The following is a 19,670-nucleotide window of genomic DNA, read 5'->3' on the forward strand; positions in this document are numbered from 1 at the left end:
CCTCTTGAGGACCTCAGTGTTAAACCCCCCTAATGACCAGGCCATTTTATGTAATATGTGCCACTGCAGCTTTAAGGCCAAGCTACAGGACTGCGCAACACAGCACACGAGTGATCCCCCCCTTTTCTCCCCACCAACAGATCTCTCTGTTGGTGGGGTCTGATCGCCCCCAGATGTTTGTTTGTTTATTTATGTTTGTGTTTTTTTTAATAAAAAAAGTGTTTTTTCATTCATGACTGTAAACCCCCCTCCCTCCCCCCGCCAGCCAATCCCTGTGATCAGCTGTCATAGGCTTCAGCCTATGACATCCGATCACTTCTGTGCCTCAGGAAGGGACAGCCGTGTCACGTGGCTGTCCCCAGTACAGCGCTGCTGCTGATCACAACGCTGTACAATAGAATTAGATGGCGGTTCCGCCGTCTTAGCCTCCCGAGCGGCAACAGCCGCTCGGAGACTGAAGGCGGAGCTCTGCTCCGCCCACTGAGCTGGAGATGCGTGCAGCCTGCGCGCGATCTCCTGCAAAACAGAGCCCCAGGACTTTACGCCAATTGGCGTTAGGCGGTCCTGGGGCCATCGGCGTGATGCGGTCGGCAAGAGGTTAAAATTCAAAAAGCCACCTGAAAAGAAGAAGATTACAAATAATCCTTTCCTCCTCCTTGAAAGACAACAAGCATGTGGACCTCGCTCTGTGATCCTGTAGTAGTCCACATAACACTTGGTGAAAAGGTAGAGGCGAATCATGAACCCCCCCTCCAACAAAAAAACACCCAAAAAAAAGGTTTGTCCGAATATTGAGGGATGAGAGGTTTTTTCACATCCCTGCAATCGGAGTTGGGTAAATGGGTCTTTTTCAAGCCCTTTGCTTATTAATAGTGTAAAATAAAATGCAAACACACACATACATATATTCTTCTGAAAATGTCTGCTTGTTATTGACTTTGGTCATTCACAGAAAGTTATTTTTTTTTCCAGTGTATTGAAAATAAAGTTTTCAGCGCAGTGGAAAATGTATTCTTCAATAAAACTGTATCATAAGTAGATGCTGAATTAAATAGGAGGAAACAAAACAAATTTTTCTGCTGTGCATGTTAAACAGATGAGACCTAGACACCTATTAAACTATTCACCATAGCAACATAGTGAGCGATTACTGCTAACAGGCTAAGATTTCCTGTTAATGTTTGGAACATGTTTTTGTGCATTTGTAGATAAAAAAAAGGCTTCTCATGAAAGGGCGGATAAACAATATGCTTTATTATTATATTTAGCATACATTAGACTGTTGGACAGCTCACTTTCCACCATTTTTCTATCAAAGCTAACAGACACGGAGTGTTGATCTAAGTACTTTTTTCAGTCAGTTGAGCATTTTGCAGTCTGATCCATGAAAGTAAATCCTGTTTACACTGCAAATGCAAGCAGTTTCCACACGATTTACGGTTTGCTAATCTGCTTTAGTTAGATTTCAGCACCAATGAAAAAAAAAAAAAAAAAAAAAGACAAAATGAGAAAAAACAAAACAAAACTGTAGAATCAATCAAAACTGAAAGTGGCATAGTTATCTCAGCTTTTCAGCTTAATGCCTTTAGTCAATAGTCTCCTGTGCATAGAAACTTCTCAACAATATACTATGTTAGCAGTATAATAATGGCTTGTCCGGGGGGATTCCAAACTGAAATAAATAAATAACAATAACATGAATGCTATGCCCCAACTAACTTGCTGCAAATCTATAAAATGAGGGTTGAAAACAAATCAGAAAGACATAAAGCCTATTAATGATTAGGTTTAAGTGATGGCTGTTAAGTCATTACAAGACTCTGTGGGACTCCATGCAGCAGTAATCATTTTACTGCTCTAGCAGGGAACCTTCTAGGGTTTACCACTGCAAGCTGCAGATATGCAGAAGCACAAGTAAATAATTCAGCCATAACGACTGTGTAACAGTTAAACATGGATGATTTAGGCATATTTAATAAGTTAATTGAAAATCCTTTGACTGTATGCAAAGTGCAATTGCCCATTCAAACTTTACGTTACCGTACTCAAATAAGGATGAAACCTGATTAGTTCCTATGGATGATTGTGTGATGTAAATGTCTCTTGCCATTGGAAATACTTTATAAATCAAGCAAATATAGTATATTCTATACAGCATGCATTGCACCAGTGAGTTGTCTGAAAGTTACTCACAAAACTAATAGGGCTACTTAAATAGCGAGGACATTTCAGAAGTATCATCATTTTTATAGGTGTAATCAGGGCAAACAGGAGAGGGTAAATCGGGCAACGCTGATGTACACCTTTTAATATGAGGAATTTAGAGGACCTTAATCTGCTGTAGCCTTATGCCTAAGGGCCGTTTCCACTAGTGCAGTAATTGGGCAAAATCCCCAGAGTTCCCCACAGGCAAATCGCACGGGCAAGCTCTGCCATAGGGGATAATGCATCAGCCATCTGAATCACTTGCCAGAGCAATGCACACATTGCTGTCAGTTTTCGTGCAAGTGGCAGCGAATCCCATAGCCGTGCATGGCATGGCTTCTGGGATTCAGCTGTGTACTCACAGAAGAGGAAGTCCCTCAGTGTGTCTCATAGGACGTGCGGTGGCTAGCGGAAATGGGGCTTTAGGCTCACATCACCCACCCACATGAGGAAATGCAGCCCACATCCCTACATAATAAGCAGAATAAGTAGGTCCACAATTCTGATTCAAAGGCTTTGTGCATATCAAGTAACAGTACCATCATAGGGATATTTTGGCATTGTGATTAATTATTGAGGTGGAAAAAGCAACTCACATTGACCCCCACATGTTGCCCTGGCATGAAACCCCCCTGATTGTATTAGAGCACCTATTTACATGCCTCATCTAGAGGCCTAGATTTTCCCAACAGATTTCAACAACATCTATTTTTAAAAGTTAAATTAATCTGTAGCTGCCCAATAGAGTGAGCCATTATTTGGTTTAAGAATCACACAAACCCCTGCATATTTACTCTCTGTTTTAACGTTAGCATTGTCCAAAATATAGTTATAATATAAGGCCCCGGTCAAAGGATGTGACAAGAGACCTGCATATTTATGGTTATCCATCTGGGCCAGGATATTTGTTTACTTTCAGTGCCTAAATAACCCTAAGAACATCCTCCTGTTTTATTAGTTATCAGATATTACAGGAAGTTTCATCTCATCTAGGATTTGATTAATGAAATTGATGTTTAAATTATCTGGCATATTATAAAGTTTGGTAAGATTTTTTTTCTTTCTTTCTTTTTTTAGCAGAGCTTGTTGTGTTTGCATTACTCCCAATCTTCAAATTAAGTTTTCCTCTGAAGATCAGGATATTTTAACCTATGAGTCAGCTTTGTGTCTGGTCTATTTGAATTTATATGAAACTTTAACCCTATCAACCTAATTTGTTTCTCATCTTACAAGAAAATACATAACATGTAGGCTTCGATAGCGCAATCACATGAAAATGTATTTGTTGTGATGGGATTTTATTTCTCTAACTTGGCCTTCCTTAAGTAGTCCCTTCTTTAACTTTTTTTGCTCTTAAAGTTTTGCTTTTTTCTTTTTAGATGATAACTGAATCAGGACTCAACTGAATACTGCTTTATGGGTAAGGATAAACAAGCACAGTTTACAAAAGCCAAATTGTACCTGCTCGTGTTGAAGGAGGGGGCTGTGGTGGACAGGGTAAAAAATTACCTGTATGACCTTTTCATGCCATGGAACTCTACATACGATGCTTCCTGCATCACTGCTGTAACTGTAATAAAAAATTGCTATGGGGCCCGGTCAATTCTAGCTACGTTCCTGACAGGGCATGAGATATATTTGTACTCAGAGTAGGACTCCTGCAGAGATCCATGGCCCAAATGTATTATTAGAGCAAACAGACGAAGTTTCAGGTGTTAAGCACTAAAAGAATCTACACTGGCTATTTACTGTCCAAATGAAAAAAAAAAAAAAGAGAGAGAGAGAAAAAAAATCCTTGCTTGCCCAAGTATTATATTCTTTCACTGTGGGCCATTGTGGTAATCCAGACCTCCATCTGTCTGGCAGACTCAGTTTGAACAGACAAATGAAATAATTTGTGAGCTTGGTATCAGCTGCAGCTGGGTCTATTCCTTGGACCAAAGTCCATAACCCAGAATGGGGTTTAATGCTACCTCAGCCTGGGCAATAAATGTTTCCTCTAGCCTACTGTAAGATATGTAGAACCCTATCTTGTCACAATCTGTTAAAGGGGAACTGAAGAGTGGGGTATATGGAGGCTGCCATGTTTATTTCCTTTTTAAGCAATACCAGTTGCCTGGCAGCACTGCTGGTCCTCTGCCCCTAATACTATTAGCCATAGCCCCTGAACAAGCATGCAGCAGATCAGGTGTTTCTGACTTTAAAGTCAGATCTGACAAGACTAGCAGCATACTTGTTTCTGGTGTTATTCAGATACTGCTGCAGAGAAATAGACCAGCAGGGCTGACAGGCAACTGGTATTGATTAAAAGGAAATAAATATGGCAGCCTCCGTCTACCTCTTACTTCAATTCCCCTTTAAGAGACTTTATGGATTCCCATAGAGAAAATGTGTGCTTCACTGGCAGGTTCAAGACATTGAGCTGAGTGGTCCTGTCTCTTCCAAGATTACCTTTGATAGTTCTATCCTCAGTCACATCACTGTTATTTAGGTTAGTGTTGTGAGCAATATTTCACAGCTCTGTATGGATAGAACTGCTGCAAAAAGAACATTTTTGCCAAAATGTTAAGAAAGTGAAATAAGATTACAGAAAATGTTAAATGAAGTTATTTAATGAGAAAAAAAAAGTTTGATAGCCCTTTATGTAATCTTCAGATTCCAAGTGCAATTAAAAAAAAATGACCAGTGGATTTTTTTCACCTTTACTTTATAACGTTGTTAGCAACATTCATAAAAACATATGAACTCTAACTGTTTGCATGGAGTTATACAGCAGAACCAGCAAGAAAACCTGAAGGCATAGTTTTATTTCCATGAGTATGCAAATGCAGCTGGCTCTGAAATGTTGTAATAACTATCAGTTGGGTGCTCAGATATTTATGTGACTTGACAGAAAGATGCATCAAAAGCAATTACATGTGTAACTTATACTAAAAAACTACAATTTCAAAGGTGATACATAAATACAAGGTAAGAGAAAATATAATTACAGTGCCTTTCACTATCACTATAATATATACTGTATATATATATATATGACCATGTCTTATCCTTCAAAACTGACTTGGAATAGCCCTAGCACTTTATACACCTTGCATTTGTTAACACTATCAATATTTCAGCATGGCTGGTATTTTACAAATGCTTATCAGAAAATGAATACATTAGTATGAATGCTACTGTATGTTTGCATGAATGCAATGCAAGGAATGATGGGGATTTCCCATCTCCACATCTCTCAAAATCCTGGCAAAAAACAGACAGCGCTGTGACGGCAAAAACTCTCATGCTTAGAGCAGATAGTTATGAATGAAAGCTTCAGTGGCTTAACAATAACCCCTGCCACCCTTGCTGTTGCAGGGAGGTCTGGGGGCAAAATGGGTCCGCTTCTGTACTAAATGCAGAGCAGCAGCGGTAGCAGAGAGTTTTACATTACATCCTTCCATCAGCAGGATAGGACCTCTTCACTCCTGTTCAAAATACAAGTGTCGTTCAGCCAATCACCATGAGGCTTCTGTCCTTGTCACATGACATGCAACCATGGAAGCCACATGGTGATTGGCTGTGTAACGTTTGTACACTGAAAAGGACTGTCCCACTGCTAGAAGGAGGTGATGTATGTAATGCAGAGCAGTAGCGGAGTTTCATAAAGGAGCAGGCCCCCCTAGACCACGATTGGTGTAGGGAATGAAAGGTCTCTGTGGGGGGCTCGGCACAATGTAGTTTTGCCCCGGTTTCCTCTGATTTAATTAACTTTTCTCCAGAGTTACCTCATAGGATTTGTTTTTGTTCTGATAAGTAAAATATCTTTTCTGCCCCCCTCAAAAAAAGCAAAAAAGTACTTATAATAAACGGTTTCAGATTAACTTATGATTATATTACCTTTTACCTGTGGGTAAATACTTTTTACCTGCTAGGTACTCAAATGGAATTATGTAAACAAACAGTTAAAAATAAAAAGAGATTTTAAATGGAGGCATGATAAATAAATATAAATAAGGATATAAGAAAGCTATTAAAATTTGAATCAGTAGTGACATCAGACCATGAAGAGGAAATACAGGCTAAGGAACCCCCAGACAAATAACTTCATACCATTAACTCCAACTCCATAGGGAAACAGTGGCTCCAGTGTACACTGTACACACGAGCATGGATGGGATGATGCATCAAGTCTTCAGTCTTCAGTGGTATAAAATCTCAAGAGTGCCATGTGCTAGAGCCCAATTCTCATAGTGTCACTATTAACTTAAAGAGAACCCAAGGTGGGTTTTACAAATCCTATTAGCACACAGAGGCTGGTTCTTCATATAATATCCAGCCTCAGTTGCTATATTATCTCCCCCCAGCAGGGCCGGCCCTAGACTTTTTGCCGCCTGAGGCAAATTTTGAAAAAAATTATTGCTGCTGCCGCCCACCCCCTCCCTCCCCCTCGGCCGAGCTGGAGGGGTAGCGGGCAGGATGGGGGTATTGGGCCTAGCGGCGGGGAGGGGGGTCGGACCCCCCCCATCCCTCGCCTGGGTCCCCCGATCTGCGCTCCCCTCCAGCCTTAAATAGATCAGAAGCAGCCGCTACTCGTAAGAGGCAAGGGCGGGGAGGACTCACCTCTTCCTCGCTCGATCCAGCGTGCACTCCACTGACGTCACTTCCTGAAACGCCGCGGCCGTCCACTTACAATACAGTGGGCGGCGTTGCAGGAAGTGACGTCAGTGGAGCGCACTCTGGAGGAGGTGAGTCCTCCCCGCCCGTGCCTCTTACGAGTAGCGGCTGCTTCTGATCTATTTAAGGCTGGAGGGGAGAGCAGGTCGGGGGGCCCAGGCACCCTCCCCGCTGCTAGGCCCAATACCCCCATCCTGCCCGCTACCCCTCCAGCTCGGCGGCTGGCTCCCCGCACCCACCGACGGGCGGATGCCGCCCCTAGAAATGTGCCACCTGAGGCAAAAGTTTCACCCCACCGCATGAGCGGGCCGCCACTGCCCCCCAGGCCCCCCCTGCACTCTGCTGTGCCCCCCAAAGTAAACTGCCATGCTAGCGACATGCAGCATGTTGCCAGCAGGCTGTTTACATGTACACTGTCACACTCCGCCACCTCTATGTCACCGCTCCCTGCTGATTGTAAAACCCACCTCGGGTTCTCTTTAAACAAAAAACTCAATACAAGAGCTACTGGAGTCCATGTTCCCCTGTGGAGTTATGTAGTACCATTAAAGTTGAAGTTTGGTTGTTACCAGGTCAGTATTTGCTTCTAGTGGTTTCATGTCGCTATCAACTAAAGTTTTGCACGTGGAATTCTTAGCAATATAACTAGAATTGTATTGTTAGTTTGTCCCAGATGATTATTATTTTACTTATTAAATGGCATTCAGATGAAGCAGACTGCATGAGCCCTAAAAAAAACAACAACAAAAAAACAACACTTCAAGCTGTATGTATGCAGATTCTTCAAATTGGATAGTATTGTTATATGTCCTTTTTGTGATTTCCTAGTCTCATTTAGTCTTAATTAAATAAACCAGGGTTCCATCGGTCAGTGTTCACAAAATTTACTACAAAAAATTTGTGAACGCATTCACGTTCACATTCATGAACGCATTTGGAAAATTTTCTGCAAAAACTTGCAAACCGGAAAACTGCAGCAAGCCAGTTTGAATTTAATGGCTTTCAAACATCAAAAACCTTAGGGCATCTCAACACTCAGGCACAATTTCTTTTAAAAAGGTGTACAAAGTGTACAAAAACCCAGGCAGTGGCAGTCAAGGGTGAAATGCTCATCCAAAAACATGTATTTTATGCAGAAACATTTTTCATGCATGAATGCCAAGAATCACATATAGTTTTTAGATTTTTCTAATTAAGATCTTTAAAATGGCCGCCATGTTTTCCTGCTTAAAATTGTTATGTGCAGCCACTGTCTGAGATGCCTGAAAAATGTTGTATTTATCTGCCTAAACATTTTACATTTCAGCCACCGTATGTGAGGCTTGGAAAATCGGGCAATTACCTGCCTAAAACATTGTTCTTGCACCAACCCTGGAGGACAGAAAAATTGAGTAATTACCTGCTGAATAAATATTTGAATTCCAGCCTCTGTATGAGACAGAATCCCCCCCCCCAAAAAAAATTGCAATAACCTGACGAATAAATATTTGACTTTTAGACTCTATATGAAACAGAGGCCAGAAAACTTGGGCAATTACCTGCCAGAATATCTGAATTTCAGACTCTAGATGAGACCAGATGTAAGTGACATGTGCTTGGGTAATAATATTTTTTTTTGGAGTAAAGCCAATCGAAGTAGGATTAAATGACATACTGAGTCCCATGCTGATGGTTGTACAGGAGTAAATAGCCTACGCTAGCGTAATAATACTTTTTTGCGGGGTAAAGCCAATCGAAGTAGGATCGAACAACATACTGGGTGGTGGCGGATGGTGCATGATAGCTGTACCTATGTCTAGGGTGGACATGGGGCCTGACGTAACTGGATTCTTTTGTGTTGAGCAAAGGTCTAGACCCATTCACAAAAACATTTGATGCAGTGATTTTTGCTGGAAAGGAAAAATATGTAACAGTCCTTTTATTCAAAAAAGGTATATGCATTGCACAGCAATTTGTACTATACAGAAACTATTCTGGAAGTTACAAAGAAAGACTCTGGGAAAGTGGCCATTAGGGTTTACATATGTTCCAGGTTTATATTTCCTGTACTTCCATTTGTATCTGCTTTGGGATTGTCTGTTCTCCCTAAGACACTCAGGTGAGGAGAGAAATACACACCAGGATTTGCGGTTCTCTGCGAAAGCAGTGATCAAAAAAAAAAAGAAGTTAATTAGCTCAGTCTGGAATCAGCCTGATTTGGGAAAGCAAAGGCTCTGTATTGGGCTAACAAACAAAGGTTACTTCAAGTACTTCAACAGGAGTTCTTAACCTCCCTGGCATTATGATTATTTCCAGATTTAGGGTCTCAAACCCGTGCAATTTTTTCACAAGCTTTTAGACCCTAAAAACAAGGGGAAAAAAAACATACCACAGAGAGATCTGCAGTAGCTTCTGCATATAACTCACTCAGGCACAGTATTACCACTCGGAGCTGCTGATTTCCATCTCGAGCATGACTCAGGATTACTGCTAAGGAGGTTAATTTTAAGTTTAGTTGGTAATCCATCCAGTGACAAAGTTAGTAGTCTGTATATAGCCTGTACAGCACCAGTTAGACACGGTTGTTGATGAATCAGAAGACTGTCCCCAACTTGCTTTGCACTGTACCTCTTCCAGAAGGTAAAAGCCCCACTACCAATCCAGTATTCTTTTTACCCACTTTTTGTTACTGTTTTGTATACAGTGGCGTGGCAAATCAGGTAAAAATAAGCCTAATCATCATCATCTAGAAGTGAGAAGGATTTTTCCCAATAAAGACACAGACATCAATATAAATATAATTTTTTTTCTATATTTTGTATTGCTTTTTGTTCTTTATTGTGTTCCTTATAAGTTATTATGTATCTTTTTTTATTAGATCCTCTGTAGTGCGTGTAGGATAACCCGTTAGTTTATCTTTAACAGGGATCAGTACAGTTTGCAGAAAGTCTACATTTTTTGTGTCACAGTCATTATTTTGAGATGTGCAGAGCTTTTATTATTCGCTACAAATCTGGAAGGTTTCTTACAGTGTAAAGCAGTTTTTGATGTAAATATTGAATAAAACATAATTTAAATATGATACAGTTAAAATTAGAAACACACTTGTCAGTTGCATCATGCCCCTGCACAGTTCGGCACTTGATCAAGCTAATGAACAAAATATTAGATTACAACTAATGTAAGGCTGTAAATCTGATGACATGCAATTGCTAGCCACAAAAATCACAATTCTCTGGTATAAATTGAAAGCAACCCACCAATACTATAGATGGAAAGCAGCAAACTATTACAACCTGAGACACCTTAGACAGTAATTACATTTTGGTGTGAGTGTAATTCAAATAATTTTCCGGAGGTAAAAGAAAGATAAATGTGGCTGAAGAAAATAATGATGATCATTAACAGCCATAAACATTCCGGAGCTTAAAAGTTTGCCCGAACTCAATTAAAACTGGCCTATGTTTAACAATATAAAAATAGATATCCATTAATGAATTATTATTACTAACGAACTAACAGCCTGGACTCACAGTGGACATTTGTATAAAGTGTGCATTAAAATGTGTGTAAACTGCAATGGAGACTGGACATAGCCTGCATACAGTGAGGTAGAATAACACAATTTGTTACCATGCAGTACTGTGAACAGGCCCATAGAATTGTATGGGCAGCGAGTTGAAATCAAGAATTTTTCTGCAACACAACTGACCACTGTGATCTAGCCCTTAAAGGGAATCTGTACTCTAATATTCTTACACTAAAAAGCATACCATTCTATTCCTTATTTTCTCCTGTGCCCCTCTGTGCTGTTTCTGCCACTCTCTGCTGCAATTCTGGCTTGTAATTAACAGTTTTAGGCAGTGTTTACAAACAAACTAACCAGCTTGTGATAGGCTCACATAAACAGAGTGTGTAAGTCATACAGAGTGTGCAGGGGGCCTGCAGAGGGTTTGTATCACCTCTATCCAATCACATGCAGCACTGTACATTTCACACAGTCAAGCCTTAGCCCGACAGACACGACAAAGGAAAGGAGATAAGATTTATTACAGAGACAGTGCAATTAGGAAAGGCTACAGTAAGCCAGAGCACATTAGAACAGGCATAGGAACTTATAGGATAGAAGAACTAAGGCTGAAAAATTTGTTACAGAGTCTCTTTAATATCATAATTATAAAATGGCAACAACAAACCACAGTAAGGCCCTATTCACACTCCTCTGTTTCATTGCAGAATCATTTTGCATGTTAACTTATTGCCCACATAATTCTATGGGCCCATTCACGTTCACCGTACTGCTTTGTAACTGATCACATTATTCTTTTTTTCTGCCTGTAGACTTTGTATTTAAGTTTATGTCCAGTCTCCATTGAAGTTCACAGTAATTATAATACGTGCAATATGCAACCTTTGTTTGAAAAGAATAAATGTTTGAAAAGAATAAATAGCTGCTACAGTGGTTGTGGTAATGTTCCTGGCAAATTGTGGTGGGTACAGCAGGTACCAGAGGTGGTCCTTGCAGCTGTACATAGAGGAGGTGGTATGGTGCCAGTGAATTGTGGTTATGGATGACCGATTTGCTAGGGAACAGAGGATTGCAACAGTGAATTCAGCTTTAGTGTTCGTTCTAGATAGGAAGAAGGTTAGTGGTAGGTGTATATGAAGGGGGGGAGGTTATTGTAAGGCATACATAGGTGTGAGGTTAGTGCAGGCCTGGGCAATGTTTACATGCCTGGGTTGCATTGTGCGGACCAGGGCCCGCATTCTTAAAATGCCACTCCTCCCTCCCTGTAAAATTGCGTGCGGGCAGCTGGGAATTTGAAACTCACCTAGCTCACCTCGTGTAATATGCTGGCACTTCCTGACATCATGTGATGTCCTGTTGCCATGGAGATGTGACATGGGACTTCCGTGAGCGAGGTGAGTTTCAAATCACCCGCAGCCCGCACGCAATTTTACAGGGAGGGAGGGGGAAACGAGGGGAATCCAGCCACCTGTCAGCGGGCTTGTGTAACAGCGGCTGTAGTTTTCCCATCTCTGGGTTAGTGTGTGAATAGGAAAAAGATGAGGCAGTAATAGAATATCAGTACATTTTCTGATGTTTTACTAAGGGGAATAGGAAACAGTAGAAAGGGTTTCCCAACCCTTGTGCCACGACACATTTATGTATAGCGGCAGCCTAGGGTATGTATTGTCGCCCCACTCTGTCTCATGCTTCTCTGTTCTGCCTCCGCTGCATGTAGAGTAAGAGCAGGGCTACAAGAAAATGGCCACTGATGTCCACAAATGCTGACTGTGGTGGCCATATTCTTGTAGCCCTACTCTAACTATACAGTACACACGGAGCAAAGGCAGAGCACAGAAGCTGAGAGGGAGACCGAGCAAGCGCTGAAGACAGACGTCAGTGCTGGAACCCACGGAGCTGGTGATTGATCTGCATCCACCGCCTGCACATTTTACTGGTTGCTCCAACATCTGACTTCCTATGCTAGGGGCTCCTAAACCTGACTTTATATACTGGGGACTCCAACCTACACCTGACTTTCTATACTGGGGACACCTATGCTTGGCTACCTATACTGATGGCACCTACATGCCTATTACTGATGGCACCTACATACCTATTACTGGTGGCACCTACATACCTATACTGATGGCACCTACACTTGACTTCCTATACTGAGGGCACCATCGCTTGGCGATCTATACTGAGGGCACCTATGCCTGGCTACCTATACTGAGCGTGCCAACACCTGGCTACCTTTTCTGGGGGCACCTACACCTGACTTCCTTTACTGGGAGCACCTATACCTGGCTAAATACTTATGCTGAGTCTAAGGGCATTATTTTTTATTTGTGGGGGGGGGGGGGAGTAGAGTCGCACCAAGGCTTAAACATGCAGTGCAAATTGTCAGTGCTGTACAATCATTCCAAATTGAGGGTGGGGATAATTGGCCCACTGGTTGTTTTTTATCAATATTCCTAAAATCTCTACACTTAATTTTTTTATTTCCATGGTTATGATTAGTATTTTACTATTATACATATGTGATATGTCATGGAGATCTGAGCATTTGGTGACTTCAAAAAGGTTGAGAACCACTGCAGCAGAATATTGGTAACTTTGCCAATATTTTGCTATCGGGTACATCTAGCATGGATAGGCCATGACCGTTTTTTAACATTGCTACATGATATTGAGAGATGTATTCTGTTTATTAAAATCAGTCAAAGAACAAAGCCATTACTATTGACTACACGTGAGCTTCAGACAATACTATTATTCTATATAGTTATCCATTATTAATGTTGCTCTTGTTAACCCCCATTGTGAATTCTATGTGCACTGTGAATACTTTGCTGCAATAAAGAAAACAAGATTCACTGTTAGGTCATTAAGTAACTCACACTTTCTCCATCCTTTTGCAGCCTCAGGCTTGCATACCTACATCCTGTAGTACTTTAAATTATTCAAGATACGCATTAAATAGAGAGCACCAAGCAATGGCCTCAATGTATTTGACAGACTAATAACATCATTCACAAATAAACGCCAATACGATTTTAAATCTTGGAAGTAAATCAGAATGTTCCAGCAAGCCTCTGTACTTCAAATTCAATAAAAATTTGCAAAAGTGTTATTGCTATCTTAAGTGGCTGCTAATGCTTTGTTAATGCTCTTAACTCAGCACAAGACTAGTCATTTGCGTCCACTGTAATTAGCAAATTTCATTTTGAATTACTAAACTACCAAAGTTTTTGCACCTAACATCTTGTCAATGCCAGAGCAAACTTTCTGCACTGAATGTTTTCAATTTTAGCAACAATTAAGAAGGCAACTGTATATCTTTAATGAACTACACATTTTCTAAATATGGAAGAGAAGCCAAGAATGAATCCTTGACAAAATGTCATTTTCATGCAGCTATGTTATGTTGCTAAAAAGTTTAGGAGTCATAATAAAAGTGTGCGGCATTTCAACAACAGTATAGCTGCTCAAGACCAGCCAAGTGAACAAACCAGTGCCCACCATCCAATTAAGCTAAATGTTTTCCCAAAATTACAGGTAGACTTGAACAAATGTCTAGATGTATATGTCTTATTTGGATCCTATTCCCTCCCATCTCATTCCGCAGTTATCCTCATCCTTCATGCCTTTACTAACATTGCTATTACATCTATCACTCTCCACTGGCATATTTTCGTCCCCACTCAAAGGCTGTGGTGACACCTACTTAAAAAAAATCTCTAGATCCACCCACACTCGCCAGCTACATCGAAATTACTTGCATGGCACATACATGCTGATGTAAGCCATTATTTATCTGCTAACTCCCTGCTTGATCAGTTCCAGGCCTTCTGCACACTACATGTGATTCCGATTTTTTATCTGATCCAATTTTTGATTCTGATTAAGAAACGTACTGCGTGCAGTACATTTTTTAATCGGAATCAAAAATCTTAGATAAAAAAAATATCGGAATCGCATGTAGTGTGCAAGAAGCCCAAGTCTGGATTTTGCTCTAACAACTCCATAAAAACCGCTCTTACTGAAGTAGCCAATGATCTTCTTACAGCTAAATCCAAAGTTCTTTTTTCCATTCCCATCCTCTTTGATCTATCACCAGCATTGGATACCATTTAAAACACCTTACTCCTACAGATCAGGGGTGTAACTAGAATTTTCCGGGGTCGCCCTGGGACCCTCCCCGGCTCGCTCAGGGCCATTTTGGGGGGCCGGAGGGATCACAGCATGAGGGGAAAGCTTGGCCACAGATTAGCGGGGAGGGGCAATTCCCCCCCTCTCAGCTCGGACTCTCCCCTCAGCACGCTCCCCTCCTGCAATTATCAGTGCAATTATCAGTGGCAGTGGGCGGCAGAAAGAACACATACCTCCATCCACCATGGAGGTCCGATCTCTAAGTGCCTCACGCTACTTCCTGTTTAAACAGGAAGTAGTGTCAGACACTTAGAGATAGGAACCTCCAGCGGTACCCTAGAGGGACCCCGGGCCACACCGTGGGTGCAGGGGCTGCAGCCCCTATTGTTACACCACTACTGCAGATACTTTCTGTAGGCATAAAGGGCCTCGCTCTCCTGGTTATCTTTCTAGATCTCTAAAAGGTCTTTCACAGCTGCATTAGATACAGCTTTACACACTCAGAAGCCTCATCTAAAAAAAACAAAAAAAAAAAACACACACAACACAGTGACCCTCCTTAACCCATTAGCAGCTTAAAATGAGTTATCTCGTTTGAGATACGTGCACTACTTTTTGACCTCATCCGTCAGAACTTATTTTACTGTAAATTCTTGGAATGTGTTGATGTCTTTCTGCTAGCAGAGGATATAGAAACTGAATGAAGAAGTCCTCTGTTATTGTCTCACACTGTCCCCTAGTGACAAGTGGTCATAAATATACATTACAGCAGTACTTATTAGTAGTAAGGAAATGTAACAAATAAGAAAAAAATGTGCTAAAATGAACAGGCCTGGAGCACTTGTAAGCCTTTAAATACATTGGTTGCTAAAGGGTTAAAGAAATCTCATCAGCAAATATCAAACAAAGTTTAAAACCAGTGACAGACACAATGTTTCACCAAGAATATCTTAACTGCAGTTTCTCCTGGTTTTAAATAGCTGTAGGAGATGACTTGTTTGATGTGGTGTATATTTATTTACTACCAACTTGCCCTTTTTTCCTTTTCCAGCATCCCTCTAGCACCTAGTGCTACTTTTCTGACCTCTACGGGTGCATTTCTCAGACCCCCCCCCCCTTCCCGCACGAACAGCTGCAGTTGGAATAACAGATTGTTCCCACTTACAGAATGTACTACATGTTTTGGAACACTTAATTATGGTGAAAAATTGTATAATTAAAATATGTGCAAACCAAACAAACAAATAAGAAGTACTTTTTTTCAGAGTGAAATGAGCCAGAAATTACTTTTCTCCTATGTTGCTGTCACTTACAGTAGGTAGTAGAAATCTGACATAAGCGACAGGTTTTGGACTAGTCCATCTCTTTATAGGGAGATTCTCAGGGATTTATTTATTTTCAACAGCATTTAGTGAATGGCAGTTGCTCTGTCCAATTGCCAAAAAACTGTAACGAGCGGGGAAGCTGGCCAGTATCATTGTTTAACCTCCCTGGCGTTCTATTAAAATCGCCAGGGAGGCTGCCGGAGGGTTTTTTTTAAATTAAAAAAAAACTATTTCATGCAGCCAACTGAAAGTTGGCTGCATGAAAGCCCACTAGAGGGCGCTCCGGATCCGCACTTTCGATCGCCTCCGGCAATCGAAAGTAACAAGATAGGCCGCAACGAGCGGCCTATCTTGTTTTGCTTTCCTCGTCGCCATGGCGACGAGCGGAGTGACGTCATGGACGTCAGTCGACGTCCTGACGTCAGAGCCGCCCGATCCAGCCCCTAGCGCCGGCCGGAACTGTTTGTTCCGGCTGCACTGGGCTCGGGCGGCTGGGGGGACCCTCTTTCGCCGCTGCACGCGGCGGATCGCCGCGGAGCGGCGGCGATCGGGCAGCACACGCGGCTGGCAAAGTGCCGGCTGCGTGTGCTGCTCTTTACAGAATGAAAATCGGCCCAGCAGGGCCTGAGCGGCGACCTCCGGCGGCATACCCCGAGCTCAGCTCGGGATTACCGCCAAGGGGGTTAAATCCTTTTTTAGGAAATATCTTTATATAGAATAATTCTTGCTGAGAATCCCCTATGAAGAGGTGGACTTGTCCAAAACCTGTCTCTTCAGTCAGATTTCTACTACCTACTGTGACAGCAACATAGGAGAAAAGTAATTTATGGCTCATTATACTCTGGAAAAAAAAATGTACTTCTTATTTGTATATGTTTGCACATATTTTACATTTTACAATTTTTCGCTGTAGTGCCCCTTTAAAAATGCTAAACTGGCAGACTTCTATCAATATCTGTAGGGGAACAGCCTTTACTGAACTTTTAACTGTAAAAGAGGAGTCACATTGTAAGCATTTTTTATGTGCTATTGAGGTGCCCCGTAAGTTAAGAAGGATGCTTGGTTCTCTTCAATGCACCTCAGGGCAGGTTCCAGACTTTCTGCTGCCTGAGGCAAACATTGTACGGACGCCCCCATTCCTGAGATCAACCTCTCTCCCAACCAAGAGCAAAGATCACAATGCGGCAATCACCTCACACATTAAATACGGCAATTATCCCACACACCTAGTGTTGCAATCACCCCACAATCGAATTGTGGAAATCGCTCCAAAAATGAAATGCAACAATTACCACACATGAAAAAATGCAACAACTGTCCCACATGAAAAAAATGCAACAATTACCTCCACACTGATTCTTTATAACTTGGACGATAAACAAGTGGATAAGCATAATTACTTTATACAATGAAATGCAGCTGATTTTAGTCATGAATACTGAAGAATGTGCAGAGTCCCGTAATTAATATGAACTAATCAATAGAAAGAGGGCAAAGAAATACCTCATTAATCAATAGATAAATAAAGAAATAATTTTACTCAGACATGATTACAAAAACAAAGAGCGGGGCATGCTACATCATGCAAAAATGTTCACAGAAAATATGTATTTCACAATGTCTACTGCCGAGAGGGGTAAAGTGCTAGGTGCATAAATCCATCAAGTCCTAATGTATAGCTGGGGAACAAGAGCCAACTTAAGTGCAGTGCAACAGTGTAAAAACATCGAGCCAGTCAACCTGACCAGTGTAAAGTGCTAAACAAAGTTCTTTAAAAAAAACAAAACACGCTGCTGGCAAGTCCAAGCAAATAAAATAGTAAAAACATGGAGTGTGTGAGGGCTTGTATACTTTTCACTATATAACTGGTATGCGGTTATACAACGGTCAGGCTTGTGACTGTTAGCTTTTATATTTACTTTAATACAACTGTTTTATGTTATGAGGAGGCTAACTGTGATTACATTAGGATTATGCTGTATTGAACTGCATGGAGAAACACATGTGTAAACTCTGTTTCTCCATGCAGTTCAATACAGCATAATCCACCGGGAGGAAGCTGTTATCTATGTGAAGGTTAGGGGGGAGAGCACAGAAGATGAAAAGTTGGCAGAAGGTGCTGATTTGTGCACATTAAAGGACCACTATCGCAAAAAAAAAAAAAAAAAGTAGGCAGTTAAAATCTGATAGAACCGACAGGTTTTGGGCCAGTCCATCACCTTATGGGAGATTCTCAGAGTTTTCATTATTTTCAACAGCATTTCCTGAATATCAGTTTAACTGCCAACATAGTAAGATACTAGCCAGCCTCCCTACTCAATTGCACACTATTTTGTCAGACTTTGCAACTGCTGTTCAGGAAATGCTGTTAAAAACAAAGAAAACCCTGAGAATTCCCTATGAGGAGATGGACTGGCCCAAAACCGGTTCTGTCAGATTTTAACTGCCTACTTTTTGTGATAGTGGTCCTTTAAGAGATAACCATGTGGTGAAGTAAGCAGTGGATCGGATTGCTTTTGAAGTCTGGAAGCGCTGATGTTTATAAACTGTAACCTGACCAGTGTGTGTGACCAGAAGCACCAGTAGAGACCAGAAGAGTAACATTTTGAAATTAAATCAAGAGAGGATCCCGAGAAAAGACAGGCGTGTAGATTGTAGATGTTACAAGGGATACGTGTTAGCATTGAGTTAATATTCTGAGAGTATGTCCCATCCCATCCCATGTCCCCCATTCCCCCTGCTTTGGCAATGCCTGTATTGAAACTTGGTCATACCAATAAAGCTAGCTTTGATTTGATTTGTATACTCCAGGTAATGGAGAAATAAAATTATCAAAACAAGAATAGGCTATATCAGTGAAGTTTAGAAGGAAACAAACTGACATAATATATAGCATAGATAGTGTTAGAAACTCGTGGAACCACCAATTGTGTTCGACTGTACAATGAATTACATGAGCAACTCTTGGAGATCCGAGCTAGATATTTGGTAAATATTAAATATTAAAGATTCCCTAAAACATCTATGAACGATGAGCAAGTTTTCACCCTCACTCATATCCTTAGTATTTTATATTATTTGTCCAAGATTTCTTTTATGTGTTTGCCATAATCTGATGATAACCAGGGTGTCCAGGTAGAAAAGAAGAGTAAGGTGTCTCCAGTTGTTAGAGCCATTATAAATTTGTTTATAATAATCTACCATTTTAACAGTTCATTTAGGCAGTTTATCCTTCATGGTTTTAATTTGCTTCTATAGAACAAAAAAGGTGCTCACTGCGTAGTTGACAAATTACTTCCAAAAATAGGTATTCTACATAAACAACAATAGTTAATTATTACTAATCAAGGGATTTATTAAAAAAAAAGAGTCATTGAATGAGAATGTTGAAAGGACCTTAAATAGCGGGATGTACTGTAACCTTTTTGCCAAGTATGCAAAGTCATGTGGTTTTTCAGTTGGGAGCTCTTATTTAAGGGTAGAAAGAATCCAAAGTACTACAATGTTATAATGAATACTATAACAGGAGCTGGTAAATGTTATATGCAACACATCATAATAAAATCTGAATATACTGTATTGGGACCTACAGAATTAGAAACTCAACTTAGAAATGTAAAGAATTTTACATTTCATTTAGGGCTGTACAGACTTTAATTTTACAGAATTCTCTTTCTTTGAAACTGTTTGATTATATCTCCCCAATATGTTGGGCTCAGTTCAGGTAACCTCTTTGCCACATATTCCAGCTTTGTGTTAGAATGGGGTTATCATTTAGGAGGGGTGTAGGCTAACCATGGGAGGGAGGGGTTGTTTTAGGGTTAGGCTCCACGGGGGGG

The 19,670-nt window shown here is 40.9% G+C and overlaps 1 protein-coding gene across 6 annotated transcripts in view; it reads right to left on the reverse strand.

Moving 5' to 3' along the window:
- The window catches only part of CNTNAP2 (contactin associated protein 2), a 2,604,396-nt gene that overhangs the window by 2,252,151 nt on the left and 332,575 nt on the right, over positions 1 to 19,670 (reverse strand). The window lies entirely within an intron of this gene.

Source organism: Hyperolius riggenbachi, chromosome 5 (assembly GCF_040937935.1).
Source record: "Hyperolius riggenbachi isolate aHypRig1 chromosome 5, aHypRig1.pri, whole genome shotgun sequence".
Classification (NCBI taxonomy): domain Eukaryota; kingdom Metazoa; phylum Chordata; class Amphibia; order Anura; family Hyperoliidae; genus Hyperolius; species Hyperolius riggenbachi.